This window comes from Nuphar pumila, chromosome 10 (assembly GCF_984573655.1).
Source record: "Nuphar pumila chromosome 10, dmNupPumi1.hap1.1, whole genome shotgun sequence".
Classification (NCBI taxonomy): Eukaryota; Viridiplantae; Streptophyta; class Magnoliopsida; order Nymphaeales; family Nymphaeaceae; genus Nuphar; species Nuphar pumila.
In genome coordinates this window covers 107,995,616-108,012,406 of record NC_143258.1, presented here as the reverse complement: position 1 = coordinate 108,012,406, position 16,791 = coordinate 107,995,616, and the positions used below count along the sequence as shown (strand labels likewise).

General features: G+C 34.4%; 1 pseudogene; it reads right to left on the bottom strand.

Annotated features, from left to right (window-relative positions):
* Window positions 1–3,151: 3,151 nt before the first annotated feature.
* LOC149827835 (AAA-ATPase ASD, mitochondrial pseudogene) lies at window positions 3,152–4,676 on the bottom strand (annotated as a pseudogene).
* Between the last annotated feature and the right edge of the window lie 12,115 nt (window positions 4,677–16,791).

The window sequence follows — 16,791 nt, the reverse complement described above, 5'->3', positions numbered from 1 at the left end:
TAATTGGATCTAGATCCAAATAGCAATTGGATCTAGATCCAAATAGCAATTGGATCTAGATCCAAATAGCAATTGGATCTGGATTTGGTTCTAAATAGCAACTGAATCCGAATCCGAATTATATATGGATCTGGATCCAAATAACAACTAGATCAGGATCTAAACTATGATTGGATCTAGATCCAAATAGCAATTGAATCTGGATCCAAATTGTAACTGGATTTGAATTCAAAGAGTAACTGGATCTAGATCATGAATAGAGATCTAAATTGTAACTAAATCTGCATCCTAGATAGGGATCCGAACAACAACATGATCTGGATTTTGGATAAGGATTTGAACAACAACATGATCCAAATCCTGAGTATGGATACAGGTATGAAGATCTCAACTTGGATATGGATTATAATTGGATCTGGGTCAATTGGATCAGAACCAAACGAGTTTAGGCTAATTGAATCTGGGTTAACCGGATCAAAACTCTAAACTTTGAAAACCAAAAAAGAAGAGAGCATTCGTGAGAAAGGAGAGGAGAAGAGACAATGAGATGAGGGCTGAGATTTTTACAGGCCCCAGTCCAAGGCCACCTATAAAGGCCATAAAGAAGCATTTAATGGGTTCAAACGGCCAGCAATAAGTGGGCATGACTGGCCAAAACAATAAGCCATCAATGCCCAAATGACTGGCCAAGGAGGGTACCCAAAAAGGGTCCAAAATAGCTCTAAAAGGGTGAAGTTCAATCAAGACTGAGTCAACAGTCAAAAGTCAAATGATGCAAAAGATTAGGGTGGCTGTTGGACCATTTTAAACCTTTAATGCCTATGCAAGATCATTGAGCAAAGTTCAAATGGATCAGAATAATAACTAGAGAGATCCAAAAAAGATTAATTGCAGAGTAAAAATCAATTAATGGGTTGGTCAAATGTCTGTTTTAGTCTTGAAGAATAAACTCCTCTCAGGTACTAAAAAGAAAAGGCAAACCTAAAGACCAAAGCTTAAGGTCCAATATCCAAATCCAAGTTAACGGTCAAGGGTCAAGATAGATCAATATCAAAATCAATATCAAGATCAATTCGTGACTATTTCACTTTTTGTGTGGTGACTTTCATCATTTTGAAGGAAACTCACGGAGTTATGGATTTTTGACATGTTGAAGCATTGGTTATGACTTGGAAAAAGCCGCTTTGGGCATGGTGACAGTGTTTTATAGGGAGCAAAATCTTGCTCGAGATTTGGTTCTATAAACACATTCCCACAAAGTGTATGCGGCTGAGATACAGTGAATCCAAAGGGGATCTGAATTGGCAGTCTTTGAAGGCCTACCAACTACTATTACAGAATATGGAAGAGGGATCCGTCACCTAGGACATCATGCCTGTTCACACATATTGGAAGCCCATGTTTACCAAGCTGTATCCCCGATGGGTGATCTGACTAGCTAGTCCCTTCTACAAGGTTTTATACCATCTAGACAGGTGTTTGTGCCAATTCTCACGGATTCAAGGCACCATGAACAACAAGGTCGCTGAAGACAGGTTACAGGAGGTCGCCATTGATTCTTCGCAGTGAGATTCCTATCTAAGGCTAGTGTCTTCTTCCTAGGGTCATGCTGCCACTTTCCTTGCTTGTGACGGCCTAGACATTAGCGTAGATTACCTCCACTGGTGGGAGAATGTTCATCCGTTTTACCATTTTTCTTCCCTCTAGATCTCTTCAGTGGATGTAAATGCATTTTTTTTCATAAATGAATGAATTTGTGGTCTTTTCTATGCAATTTTTTGAATGAATGTATGAAAATATTGAAAGACAGTACAAATGCATGAACAATAAACTTCTAGGGGTTTTTGAGGGGTATTACAGGCTTCAGATGCAATAAAATGCAGACGATAATTCATAAATTGCTAATGACATTTTATAAACAGATAATGATAATCTAGGATTTATTTCAGAAAATGAACTTCAAAATGAATCTGGATCCAAGATTTTTGGTAAATATTCGAGTTTGGACCTCGAATAGGGATGAATTCAAATAAAATATCTGAGAAAATACCACGAATTGATTTTTTTGATTTTTTGAAGAATAAGAGATCCAGGATCAGAATTGGATCAGAACATCTGATTTAGATCTAGAATTGGGTCAGATATGAAAATTGAGTCTGGATTCCAGTGAATCCGAGAAATGAATGGAATTTTGGTTAAAAATTGATCCGATTTATTCAAAAGATGGGGCCAGGGGCAAAAAGAGAATTTTTGGATTTTTGGAAAATTTGAGGTGTTCACAGTGTGTCCATAATGCTTGTGTGCTTATAAAGAGGCATTAGACGTATGAGTCTTGTGTGTCTTGGTATGTTGAATCCTTTGCTTGTTTTTTTGTTCTCTCTTTTGTTAATGAATTGAGACATTGTTTAGTATTTCTCTTGTGTATGAGTATAGTAGAATTTGTGTTTGTCTCCTTTTTCTAAAAAAAGGATGTTCACCATGAGTTTTGAACTTGTGACATCCTTTTAGCTTGGTGACATTCACGAGTGACCCTTTCTAGATGAACAAATCGCCCTCATGGGCAAAATCAAAGTGCCTATGCTTATGGCCTCCTCCATGAAATGCATGATTAATTAGTGGACTCGTGTCAACAAGTTGACATTTTATGACAATCATAGAAAAATAACTAAAATTTGCAAAAAATAAAATAAAAAAATGCTCATGAAATTGGTTGCAAATGGATTACTTAATTATGCAAAATAACTATTCTTTTCAAAGCATGGAAAGAAAAAAAAACATAGGAACTGATCTAAAGCTTTTTGTCATCATCACCTTCACTAACACAAGCACCATTCTCCACTTCAAAGTGACATCCTTTTAACACTTCAAAGTGACATCCTTTTAACTTGGTGACATTCACGAGTGACCCTTTCCAGATGAACTGATCTTCCTCATGGGCAAAATCAAAAGTGCCTATGCTTATGGCCTACTCCATGAATTGCATGATTAATTAGTGGACTCGTGTCAACCAGTCGACATTTTATGACAATCATAGAAAAATAACTAAAATTTACAAAAAAAAAATAAAAAAATTTGCTCATGAAATTGGTTGCAAATGGATTAATTAGTTATGCAAAATAACTATTCTTTTCAAAGCATGGAAAGGAAAAAAAAACACAGGAACTGATCTAAAGCTTTTTGTCATCATCACCTTCACTAACACAAGTACCATCCTCCACTTCAGTGGTCTCTTGCACATCACCTTCACCATTCTTATCCTTGTTCAGTTTCTCCTCCTTATCCTTGCTCATAAACTCAATCAAGTTCAAAAGGCAGGGAGTCTTTGAATCTTTCTCATCTATGGTTGTTGGCATCAGCTTTTCCGCAACATCAGCAGGAGCCACTTGAACCTGGCCCACCTCGAAGAGCTCTCTCACTTGTTCAAAAAGTGGGTGTGAGTCCAGACCCAGGTAGTTCTTAGCCAGGACCTTGAACCCTTCAAAGCTACAATATGACATTTCTATGTGCTTATCCATTCTCCCAGTTCTTATGAGTGCAGAATCCAATTTTTCTATATGATTGGTTGTGAAAACTATCAGTCTTTCACCACCACATGCAGACCATAGTCCATCTATGAAGTTGAGAAGCCCAGAAAGTGTTACCTTGCTCTCATCTTTGCCTCCTGGAGGTCCCCCAGGGACATCATTCTTCTGTTCTGGTTCCTTCTCTCCCCCCTCCTCTTTCTTCTTCTTCTTTCGCATGCCGGTTAGATCCAAAGAGCAATCTATATCTTCTATAACTATTATTGATTTGCAGCTAGTTTCTATCAAGAGTTTTCTGAGCTCAGTGTTATCTTTGACAGCAGTAAGCTCCAAATCATAAACATCATAGTCCATATAATTAGCCATAGCTGAAATCATGGTGGATTTACCTGTTCCAGGGGGACCATAGAGCAGGTAACCGCGTTTCCATGCTTTTCCGATCTGAGTGTAATAATCCTTGTTGTTCTTGAAAAAATTGAGATCTTGGATGATCTGGTTTTTCTTTTCGGGCTCCATCGCCAGGGTCTTGAAGGTTGCAGGATGCTCAAAAGAGACATGACTCCACAGCTTCTTCCTGTACTCATGCCTGTCCATGCTTGGATTGTTCGTGTACAGTTTTCGGCGGCGATTTCGGATGTCGATCGCCTTCGCCTCTTCGATGACATGTTTCATGTACGAATCGACGACGAGTTCGCGGTGGCGCTTATGGAAAGTTAAGATGTAGAACCGCTTCTCGTCTGGCGAAGGATAAAAAGAAATGGATTGAGAGCGGTTCATGGACTTGCAGGAAGTCCACCAGACAGTTGCACCATGAAACTCATCGGTTATCTCCTCGTACTCATCCATGCTCAGGATCAGATTGTGGGAATCTTTGTCCATCCTTGCCTTTAGCTTTCGTCCTCGTTTCGATGTCATGTTGGTGAGGTACGTCTCGATCGAGCCATAGGCCTCGCTGTATCTGAGCCATTCACCACTGAGCTCGTCGATTCGGATATCGATGTAGGGGTAGAAGAGATCCACTGCCCTCTTCCCTGACTTCATCAAGTAGCTGCGGATGGTGTAGGGGAAATAGTCCCTGGCAATGGCTACTATGAATGTCAGAGTGGCTAACAGTGAGCCCCAGCTAGTCCACGACGGAGTCTCCATGATAATCATACGTTATGGTCCGTCTCTGCATTACCTTGTGAATTTATATGCATAATTTGGTTTTCTTGTATGAAAGTGGTCGGCGAGATGGTGATATGGAAAATGACAACTTGTCTAAAATATGGAAGTATGTTACAGAGGCGACTTGATCAACAAGAATCTGACGTTAGCTGTAGTCTTCAGAATTAGTGAGTGATAATAACAGTTTGTATATAAATTTGGTAATATATGTGCATTGGATGGTTCCTTCATTGCCAAGTAATAAACAGGTTAGTCTACAGCATTAATTAGCTAAGCTGAGAACGACCGGTGGACCCTATCCAAAACGAAGAGAGCAGTTACTGTCATGTTGTATATATGATGTTATATTTCAACATCACCGCGCGCACATCTCGTTTGATGGAGGCATTTGTGCGGTCCACTTTCTAGGGCTGGGAAAATTGATGAGCCACTCATCGTTAGGCTTGTGTTTGACTTGTAAAGAGCTTGTTGGAACACATGAAATAGGTTCATCAAGCCGAAAACCTCCATTTGTGTTCAGCTTGACTCTACTTATATAAGCTCTTTAACAAGTAATAGATATATTTATATTGCAGAATGCAAATGGTTGAAGTGTTTAGAGCTGTGAAACAATGTATTCTTTTTGTACACACTACAAGGATAAGGGTCAATAGCGGCAACTTTTCTCACCGCTATAAGTCTATAATGGTGACAAAAAACAGTCATCAATTTTTTGCCTCCTTTGAATAATAACGATGACATTTATAGGTTGCCATTAATGTGTGACCCAACACGGGTGAAGAATCTCGCTGGAACTAAAAAAACCCATAATGGCAACGTACCCAATAACTGCGATATTTTTGTGTTGATGTTATAGACTCTAACGAGGAGAATTAACTCGTCGTTATAGTCTGTAAGGGCGAGAAGTAACTCGCCGTTATAGGCTACAAAGACAACAATTAAGTCATTGTTATAGGTTTTAACAATGACATAAGGTTAACACTGATAACGGCAACATATCGTTATAGACCTTAAACCTGCAAAAATAAATTGTTTATATTAGTTTTATTTTTTTATATTATATTAAACAAAATGGTAAATACAATTCAAATATACACTCCAAATAACCTCAAACATACATCCATTTATATATAAACATACACTTCAAACATCAATTCAAATATAAATATACACTAGTGTTTATACATCCTGAAACATATATTCAAATATAAGCATACACTTCTCAAACCTCCTCAAACATTCATCCTTTGTAACCCCCTCAAACATACATTCATTCAAATATAAACATACACTTCAAACATCAATTGAAATATAAACATAAACTAGTATTTATATATCCTGAAATATGCATTCAAATAAAAATATACACTTCTCCAACCTTCTCAAACATTCATCTTCTCTAACCCCTTCAAATATTCAACTTCAAACATACATTTCAAAAAACAAATACACTTCAAAAAATACGTACATATATCTTCAACCCTCTCCCCTACATCCTCTTCAAACCTGCAACAAACACACTTCAATAATGAGTACAATCTAAAAACCCAAAAAATAATTAAAAAAAATAATTATGACAATGTTAATGATGATAACATTCTAAGAATTTAATTTGATAACTTACATATATTGTAATCACAATATGATTGAAGGCTTGATAATGCTTTCCCCTTTTTGTGCACTTTCATAAGAATATGGAAAAATATAAAGATAACATTAATAAAATATCTTTTCACATTCAAGAGGATATCAACTTTAATTTAATAAATAAATAAATTAATATATATATATAATAATAATAATAATAAGTTTCACACTAACTACAACATCTCGTTATGGTAAAAATTAATATAGGCCAAACATCCTCAAACATATTACATTTATTCAAATATATACTTTAAACATCCTCAAGCATACATACATTCAAATATAAACATACACTTCAAACATCAATTCAAATATAAACATATACTAGTGTTCCTGTACAACATTTTTTGTCTACAAACAACAAATTGAGAATCTATTAGATCAAACATATTTAGCACAATATTCTATAAAAAAATAAACTTAGAGGATAAAAAACTTACCCTCATATGATACTTTTAAAGGTACAAAGATGATCCACTAGTTTATAGAATGTACTCGTCGTCAATTCCTATCTATCTATTTCAATTTGCAAACAACAAATTAAGAATCTATTAGATCAAACATATTTAGTACTATATTATATGAAAAAAAAACTTAGAGAACAATAAACTTACCCTCGTATTATAGCTCTGGAAGTACGAAGACAATCTACTAGTTTATATAACTCATCATTGGTTCCTGTTTATCTATTTCAGTCTGCAAACAATAAATTAAGAATCTATTGGAGTCATCATGATAAGCACTATACTATATAAAAAAAATAAACTTAAGGAACAAGAAACTTAATCTCATATGATAGCTCTGAAGGTATGAAGATGTACCAGGCTTGATAGTTATTGAAGTCTTTTATTACTTGATTTGCTTCTGATGTACGAAAGTCAACTTAGTTGTGATGATATTTAAATTTGGTTGCAGCCATTATTTTTCACAAAATTATGCATCAAAATGTTTGTCAATCATCCTTTGAATCATCTTGGTGTAACGACATGGGATCTTCATTGATGGTGTGGGAGGATAATGAATCAACCCCTTCATAATCATCCTCTTGATATATATTATTGCTAAGTTATTTGTTTCATTTAGAAGAAGATGGTAGAATCTCATTAACATTTCTTGGTATTATCTTGTGTGCTATATGCATTTCGCTCTTTGTGTGATTTCTAATATAAAATACATGCATAGCTTTAGAGGCTAAAATAAAGAGATTCTCTTGGTATGATGGCTGAGACATGTTGACACATGCAAAGTATTCATCCTTATGTATATGCCTATTATCAAACCAAACACATCTAAACATATACACTCAATTTTGTCCTATATATTTAAATTCGATAATATCTTTTAGAACACTGTAATAGTCTACATCATGCTACCATACATCGCCTTCACACATAACCATTACCCCATTATTCATCATAAGACTGTGTATGAAACCTGATTCTATTCACATCACAAGTTTGATTGGATTGTAATTCGTGCTCAGGTCCTCTTACGAGAATTCATAATTCTTGAGAAGCATCCTTGTGATTCCATAGAAACCAACTTTCAAAATTTTGGTCATGTCGTATTGTAGCTTCCTGAATATTGTTGCATAAGTAATGGATTATCTTTCTATGTTCTCTTAGAAATGACTTACATTCAATACAGTTACTGAGTACATACCGATGAGCTCTTGCACATTCTGAATATGAAAGTACAAGTGGTAAACTGCATCTGGCTTTCACATGAATGTCAAGTAAGAATAAAGACAAACTAAGTGTCCTTTCTATGTTGGACCTATCATCATGTTGATTCTGATGGTTAAATCTAGTATCAATACCACTACGATACATTAAGCAAAAGGTCACATATTCTATTGAAATATATGCCTCTGCAATGGAAGATTAAACTCATGCTTTGTTCTTCACAATTCACTTTAATCTACCAAAGAATCTATCGATTAGATACATCCAATGATATTGTACTAGTTTAGCAAGTTTGGCCTCATATGGCAGACGAATGGCTAGGTGCACCATGATGGTAAAAATACAGGTGAAAATATCTTCTCCAAAGCGCATAAAATTACTGAATTCTTTTTTTTCATCTTCATTAAAGCATCTCTTCTCAATGTCCTTGCACACAATTGTCTGAACATATCGCTCAGAAGGATTAAAGGTATGACGATTGTCTTCTTTAGATATCCATGAATTGTAATAGAAAGTAGGCACTCAAAGAAAACGTGGCTATCATGACTTTTCATTCCCATAAATTTAATATCATTTATGTTTACGCATCAGCCAATATTAGATAGAGCTTAGATCTATGTAAATAAAGTGTGTTCCACCGTAAGTTGTGATGAAACAGTATCACCATAGAAACACTATATATACACACATCAAAAGGGGGGTGGTCTACCGCTTGTCCTCCCCTTCAAAATGTGTGTTAGATATAATTTTTTGACAAAACTGACCATATAGATGTGATCTCCATGGTTGAAAACATATGATTAGACTCTTTGATCAAAATTTTTTGATGTGGAGGTAAGATTTTATAAAATACAAAATTTTAAAAATTTTAGAACCGTTGATTTTTGGACCTTATAGAATTTTATCTGCATATCAAAAAAGTTTGATCCAAGAGTCTATACCTATGTTTTCAAACATGTAGATCACATTCATATATTCATATTTGCTAATATATATATATATATATATATATATATATATATATATATATATATATATATATATAAAGAATGAAACATTGGGAAGCCAAAATAAATAACTAACATATAGATTTTGAAGGGAAAAATAGGGTGGAACATCCTCTCTCTCTCTCTATATATATACATATATATATATATATATATATATATATATATATATATATATATATATATATATATATATATATATATATATATATATATATATATATATATATATATATATATATATATATATATATATGTGTGTGTGTGTGTGTGGGGGGGGGGGGGGGGGCACTTACAATCCAATTTTAATATCACGATGCGAGTTGTTTTGAGACAATCTAACCTCATCGATGTTTTCAACATGCTCAATTTAGTAGGAATCGACTCTTGGATCATGCTATTTTGACAAAAAAAAACATGTTTTATGAGTCGTGAATATTTGATGCCTTCATATCCATTGATTTTTGGATCACTAGAAAAACTATTATACAAGTCGGATTTTGATGATCCCAAAACCAGTTGTCACTAAACAAAACATGTGGATCACATCTATGGTGTTAGATGTGAGATAAAAACTAAAAAAAGGGAGTTCTGTTCCATTTACTAGGTTGTTTTCATCTACAAACAATTATAACAAATCTTAACCCATATATATATATATATATATATATATATATATATATATATATATATATATATATATATATATATAATACGCCAAACCTAAATATTTGGATATCATAATGAAAAACATTTACTCAAATATTATTCAAAAAATGACTATTGTATGACACAAATGATGTATTTTCCAAAATGCCCTACAATTTTTGAAATCCACCCAATATCCAAAATTGCTAATTTTCAGCTTTAAAATAACTTTTTTGCCCTTCGCACAAGCAAATTTATTCAAGATATGCAAACTTCTTTCCAAATATGTGAATATGTAATTTTTCTCTTAAATATGTGATTTTCCTCTCAAATATATGATTTTTCATCTAAATATGTTATTTTTCTGCTAAATATGTGATATTCACCCTTACAATATGACAAAACAGGACATATGAACACATACATGCGAATGTCCTCATTGTATGTGCCCTTTATGCGATTTTATTAAAAGGAGCCTTGCACATTTTGGGGTCATTCACATCTATGAGTTGTGAAGGTCCTCAAAATGTGTACACATTTTTTAACTAAATACTTTGACATTTGTGAATGTTCTAACTTTTGCACGTGAGTATCCTCATACATTTGCGAATGTCTTAGAAAAAATGTCGCTAAAAGTAAAAAAAACCTTTAGTGACACTTTAAAAGTGCAAATGGCATCATGTTTGGTGTTTGCAAAAGTGCCGCTAAAGCCTTTAGTGATGCTTCAAAAGCACCACTAAAGCTTTTAACAACACTTTAAAAGCCCAAAGGGCCTCATGCTTGGTATTTGCAAAAAATGTTGTAAAAAACTTTTAGCAATGCTTTAATAGCGCACTAAAGGCCCTTTGCCTTTTAGTGCGTGCAAGTGCACTGTGCCACAGGTGAGTGGTATTTAGCTACCACTCACTATATATATATATATATATATATATATATATATATATATATATATATATAAAGAAAATGATCATACTTTCTGGTTGTGAATGTCCTTAAAATGTTTAAACCTCATTTTACTAAATACTCTCTCGTTTGCGAATGTTCTCACACATGTGAGAACTTCTAAAGAAAAAAGGCACATGCAGGTGGACATTCACAAATACAGTATGACATTTGCATGTTTAGGAAAAAAATCACATATTTAGGTAAAAATTCTCATATTTGGGAAAAAAATTCACATATTTTTTATATTTGAAAGGAAATTCACATATTTAAGAGAAAATTAGCATATTTAGGAGAAAATTCACATATTTGGAAAGAAATTTGCGTATTTGCATATTTAAAAAGAAGTTCGCATATCTAAAAGAAGTTTGCATATCTAAAAGAAATTCACTTGTGAAAAGGGTAAAAAAGTATTTTTAATGCTAGGATACAAAAGAAAATATTTCTATATGTGCACTGTGCATGCTAATTCTAAAAAAATTGTCTCACAAAAAGGCTTAACTTTTTGCAATTTTGTTGTTCTTGCATGTTTGCAGTCCAGCATTTCTTGTGTTAGTTGCATCTCTCCATCCTTTGCCATAGAAGCCATTAATGAGCATCAATCATTTTGTGAGGTTAGCCCTGGAACTAAAATCCCCAAGCCTTTTATTCTATATCAATAATACTCAACTAGATTGGTCCCTTCTTCGTTCCCAATCATAACTTTCCACCCATTGATCCTCTTCCTTTTTCTTCCACCTACTCTTAGTTAATTACAGTGCTTCCAAAGTCTCTGCTATAATGGTAACAGTATCTGCCTCTTCTTTTTTGTTAAAAAGACAACAAAAAGAAGTATTAGGAGTTGAATTTAAGCAGATCTGAAATGGTAACAGTATCTGCGTCTCTGCTAGATCTGAATGCAGATCTGAAATCTAAGCAGTAGATACAAATTCAGATACGGATCTGAAACAGATCCGAGGAGGTAAGGTTGAATCTGAATCCAAAATACAAGTGGTAATACTGTATCCTGAAAGAAAAAAAAACATATACAAGCTATTCATATGTAAAAATACAGTCGGGTTGAATTTTGATTTGGATCAACTGCAGATACAATTAAAAATGCTGATCCGGATCCGACCTTGATCGGAATGTAATCTGACTGATCATATCTGAATCCAATCCTGATGCACATTCAGATTTTACTTAAAAGATCCATATCCGAAAATGCTATGTCTGACTCAGATCGAATATCGAATCATATCCGATCCGTTTGCAGCCATACTGCCAAATCACAGAACTTTGGCGCCCATAGATCATTACTTGTCTATTAAAGAGATCAACAGCGGTGAGTGGAGATGCTGATGATGATGTCATATAAGTGCTGAATAATGGGGATGAAAGGGATTGATGGTGAGGATTTCACAACACGCATGCTTGGTGATTTGGTAGCGTTATGCCACTTGTCAAAGTGGCGACGCGCTTTTCTTATGTGTGTCACAATAGCATGTCATCATATGTCATAGCATACGTGATGCCCCTCCAGCCCCTGGATGCATGTTGTGCCAATTGACAACTGGTGCGTGGATAGGTGAGGCATCACTTTCAGATTTACCTTCTATGAAAAGGATATGTAATTAAGATATGTGAGAGAGAAAGAGCCAAATCAGAGGTGATAAGAGAGAGAAAGTGAGCTAATTATTCTTTATGAAAATTGAGGTAAGATATTATTAGAAATCTAAATAGACGATGAGAAACCGTCTAGAGAAAAACAGCTTACAAAAGCAAGGTACATTTACAAAGGTCCAAGCAGAGCGATCCCAACCAAGAAATATCGCTCTTAGGCAATACCGAGGGAGCACAATGGTATATGTCTAACTGTATAGCATAGAGCACATTTTGTACATTAGATGCATTGTCATTAAAGAGTCCCCATTGCGTTCCTTCCAATTCTCCACCGGATAAGTGAGAGAAAGTGAGCTAATTATGAAAGACAAATTTTGTTGAGAGTTCATCATAATGTTATTAATTGGTAACTATTGGCTTTTTAAAATTACAGAAGTGCTATTTTAGTAACACTTTTGTTAAAAGGAAAAACATGCAAATGCCAAAAATAAATTTATAACTATCTTATCAAAACACATGGCCTAAATGTCATTTAAAAAAGTAACAAAAACTCAAATTTTGATATTCTGATATACTTGGAGGACATGAAGCATCAGGGTCACTTGAGAATTGTATTAGAGACTTTTAAAGAACACCAATTGTTCACAAAATTCTTCAAGTGCGAGTTTTGGCTTAAAAAGATCATGTTCTTAGGCTGACCCAGCTAAAGTAACTAATTTTTTCAAAAATTATTTTAGAAAATAAAATGAAAATTTTATATTAAAGTATTGAAGAATCTTAATAATGGACGTCAGATGTATAAGTGGATGCTGCATTAAATTGGGAGAGGTAAAAAAATGTCAAAGATATCAGAAGTTTCCTCGATTTGACGGACTACTACAGGCAGTTTATTCAGAACTCTCTCGGATCACCTGCCTATGACCAAACACCTTAGGAAGAGAGTTAAATTTGAGTGGACTGACAAGTGTAATGAAAGCTTTCAGAATCCGAAGAAGAAACTCACGACTGCCCCTGTTTTGACTTTATCATTTGGTCAATGTGGCTTTTTGGTATACACAGATGCTTCGGGTATAGGTTTGGGGTGCGTGCTATTGTAGAATGGTAAAGTTATAGCATACGCATCCCGACAACTAAAGATTCACGAGCGAAACTATCTGATTTATGACATGAAATTGGTAGTCGTAGTGTTCGCCCTGAAGATATGACGACATTACTTATATAGAGAACATAAGTATTCACAAATCATAAGAGTCTTAAGTATCTATTCTTGCAGAAAGAATTAAACATGCTGTAAAGGTGATGGCAAAAATTCATAAAAGACTAGGAGTTTACCATTTCCTATCACCCGAGAAAGGCAAACGTCACAGCAAACTCTCTTAGTCTTAAGAAAGGCGGTACTTTGGCCAGTTTGATTGAAAAATAATGGAGATTAGTGAGAGATTTTGTGGATTGAAAGCCCTTTGCAAATGAACATGGGACTATCAAGCTATCCAGTCTGACTGTTCACCATGAGATTCTTACAAGGATTATTGCGAGCCAGAAGGAGGATCCTCAGTATGAAAAACTTAAGATGCTTGCATAGAAGGAGGATCCTTATTCATACTTAAGGAAGATAACAATATTTGGATGCAAAAGCGACTTTGGGTCCCTAATGACCCTAAATTGAGAGAGGAATTATTGAGTGAAGCCGACAAGTCGCAGAAAACCATACATTTGGGGAGTACAAAAATGTTTAAGGACTTACAACAGGGGTATTGGTAGAACGACATGAAGCAGAAGGTCATAAAGTAAGATGAGTGATTAAGTTTTTATGTGTTTATTTTGCGAGTCCATTACTTTTATAGCTTAATATAACACTATCTATTGGTTGGACTTGTCAGTTATGTCTCGAAGTGCCTGATTTGTCAGCAAATCAATATAGAACATCAGAAACCTGGTAGAATGTTACAACAGATAAAGATCCCACAATGGAAGTGAAAGGAGATTACCACGGATTTTGTGGTAGGTTTACCCAAAACCTACAGACAACATGACACCATCTGAATAATAGTTGACAGACTTACCAAGTCAGCTCACTTTTTGCCCATTCAGATTAGCCAATCTGTGGAGAGCCTAGCAGACTTATACATCAGAAAGATAATCTGATTACACAGATTATCGATCTCGATCATATCTAATCAGGATACACGCTTTACTTCTCAGTTTTGAGAGCAACTACAACAAGCCTTGTATATACGCGAAGATCTGATTGTTGAAGAGTAGCAAGTAGAGATATTACAATGGGAGGAACGAGTGTTGAGATTCAAGACCATTCCTCTCATCAAAGTTAGGTGAAAACATCACGACATCGAGGAAAGTAAGTGAGAAATCGAGGCCAGTATGAGAGAAAAATACTCCAACCTTTTTAAGTAGTCCTTGTATGAGAATTTTGAGGACAAAATTCTTTTAAGGGGGGAGCGGATGTAATGCTTGCAAATTTTGTTACATGAATAAACATGTATTTTGATTTTTAATATGGCCTGAATGTTATATGTGTGTATTTTTACTTTTGAATGGGATTTAGAACCTTGATATCTTATTTGGATTTCTGATATTGAATCTGTGATATCTTATTTGGATCATTGATATTGAATCCCTGATATCTTATTTGGATCCCTGATATTGGATCATTGATATCATATTTAGATCATTGATATCTTATTTGGATCTCTGATATTGGATCTTTGGTATCTTATTTGGATCTTTGATATTGGATCATTGATATCTTATTGTGATCTTTGATATTGGATACTTGATATCTTATTTAGATCTTTGATATTCGATCCCTGATATCTTATTTGGATCTCTGATATTGGATTCCTGATATCTTATTTGGATCTTTGATATTAGATCTGTGATATCTTATTTGGATATCTGACATTGGATCCATGATAATCTAATTTGGATCTTGGGGTTTGGATCTCTAATTTTGGGTCCCAAAACATCCAGTTCTTTGTATGGATTCGGATAGACCCAATATGGATCCAAAAATCTAAATAGATCTTATAACCTCATTAAGTAGATCCAATTACCCATGATGGGATAATAATCCAAGTAGAGTGGGGCATCACCTACCTACTTAATATATATATATATATATATATATATAAAGGTAACAAATAAGATATTAAAGTATAGTGGTAAAGGAGTAAGGTAAATATTAATATAAAAATAAAGGAAAATTTACTAAAGGGAAAAGGTTAAAAGAAAAAAGGTAAGTTAAAAAAAAAGAGTTTTAAGTAGTTATGGTTTCTCTCCACACGATTTTGGAGAGATACCCTTTTTAAATACAAATAAAAAAAGAAGGGAAGCCTATTTAGTAGGGGAGTAGATGGGCTGAAAAATAGGAAAGAAAACCCTTATTTTTGTGGAACCTCTTTCACGCCTTCCCCTTCTGTTTATCCTCATAACCGAGCCCCCCCTCCCTTTTCATTTTTATCTCTCCTCTCTCTCTCTCTCTCGCCCATCTCTCTCACATGTTTTCTCTTTTCTTTTCCCTATCTCCTTTTCTATTTTGTTCCTCTCACATGATTGGGGGGGGGACTCCATTGAAAGATGGGTTATTGAAGGGGCTGTTACTACTGACAAACTGCAACCGAACCAGGAGAAGATTGACCTACCTGTGAGCATCAACGAATAGTGGGTGCCTTAAATTTGAATCGAGGTACGGACCTATTGAAATAGAGTGCATGTAAGGTGCCAAGATGCACATGCATACATCCCTATAATAGGCCTCTGTATGTGGCTACATATACCCATGGGAGTTAAGCATGGCTGAGATTGAAATCCATATATATATATATATATATATATATATATATATATATATATATATATATATATATATATATATATATATATATATATATATATATATATATATATGTGTGTGTGTGTGTGTGTGTGTGTGTGTGTGTGTGTATTTAGTTTTCACATTTGGAAAGTGGTAGGCAGCTACCACCTCTAAAAAGTGTTAGTTGCCAAATCCAAGATTTGAAGCAACTACAAAGGGGAGATGATGCAATTTTGAAAACAATTATTTTAAAACCAAAAACTGCGCATCAAATAATAATTTTAAAACCAGTTCTTGCAATCGTTGTTGTAACTCCTCAATTTTTATAACTCGAAAGATGGTAGATTTTTTTTTTTTAAAATATTTTTAAATATTTTAACAAATAACAGCAGAAAAACACATCGAACCTAAAATTTGACGTGCTACTTCATATAAACCTTTACAATCATACAGTTGTAGAATTTGGGATTTAGTAATTAATTAACCATGCATAAAAATAAAATCTAACATCCATAATTAATTATATTTATTCTTGAATCAAATTTAATTGAAAATAAAATCAGAGTCCAAAATTCTTGCGAAGACAAAGGAAAGGTAGGCTCGATCTCCATCCTAACCTTCCGCCTTCGCATGTAAGTAGCTACTCATCACTTGAAAAATATTAAATCATATAGAGTCAGACAAAATATGTCTCAGTAGAGTGAAATATACTAAACTTGTGAAATAAAATATGAAGCAGG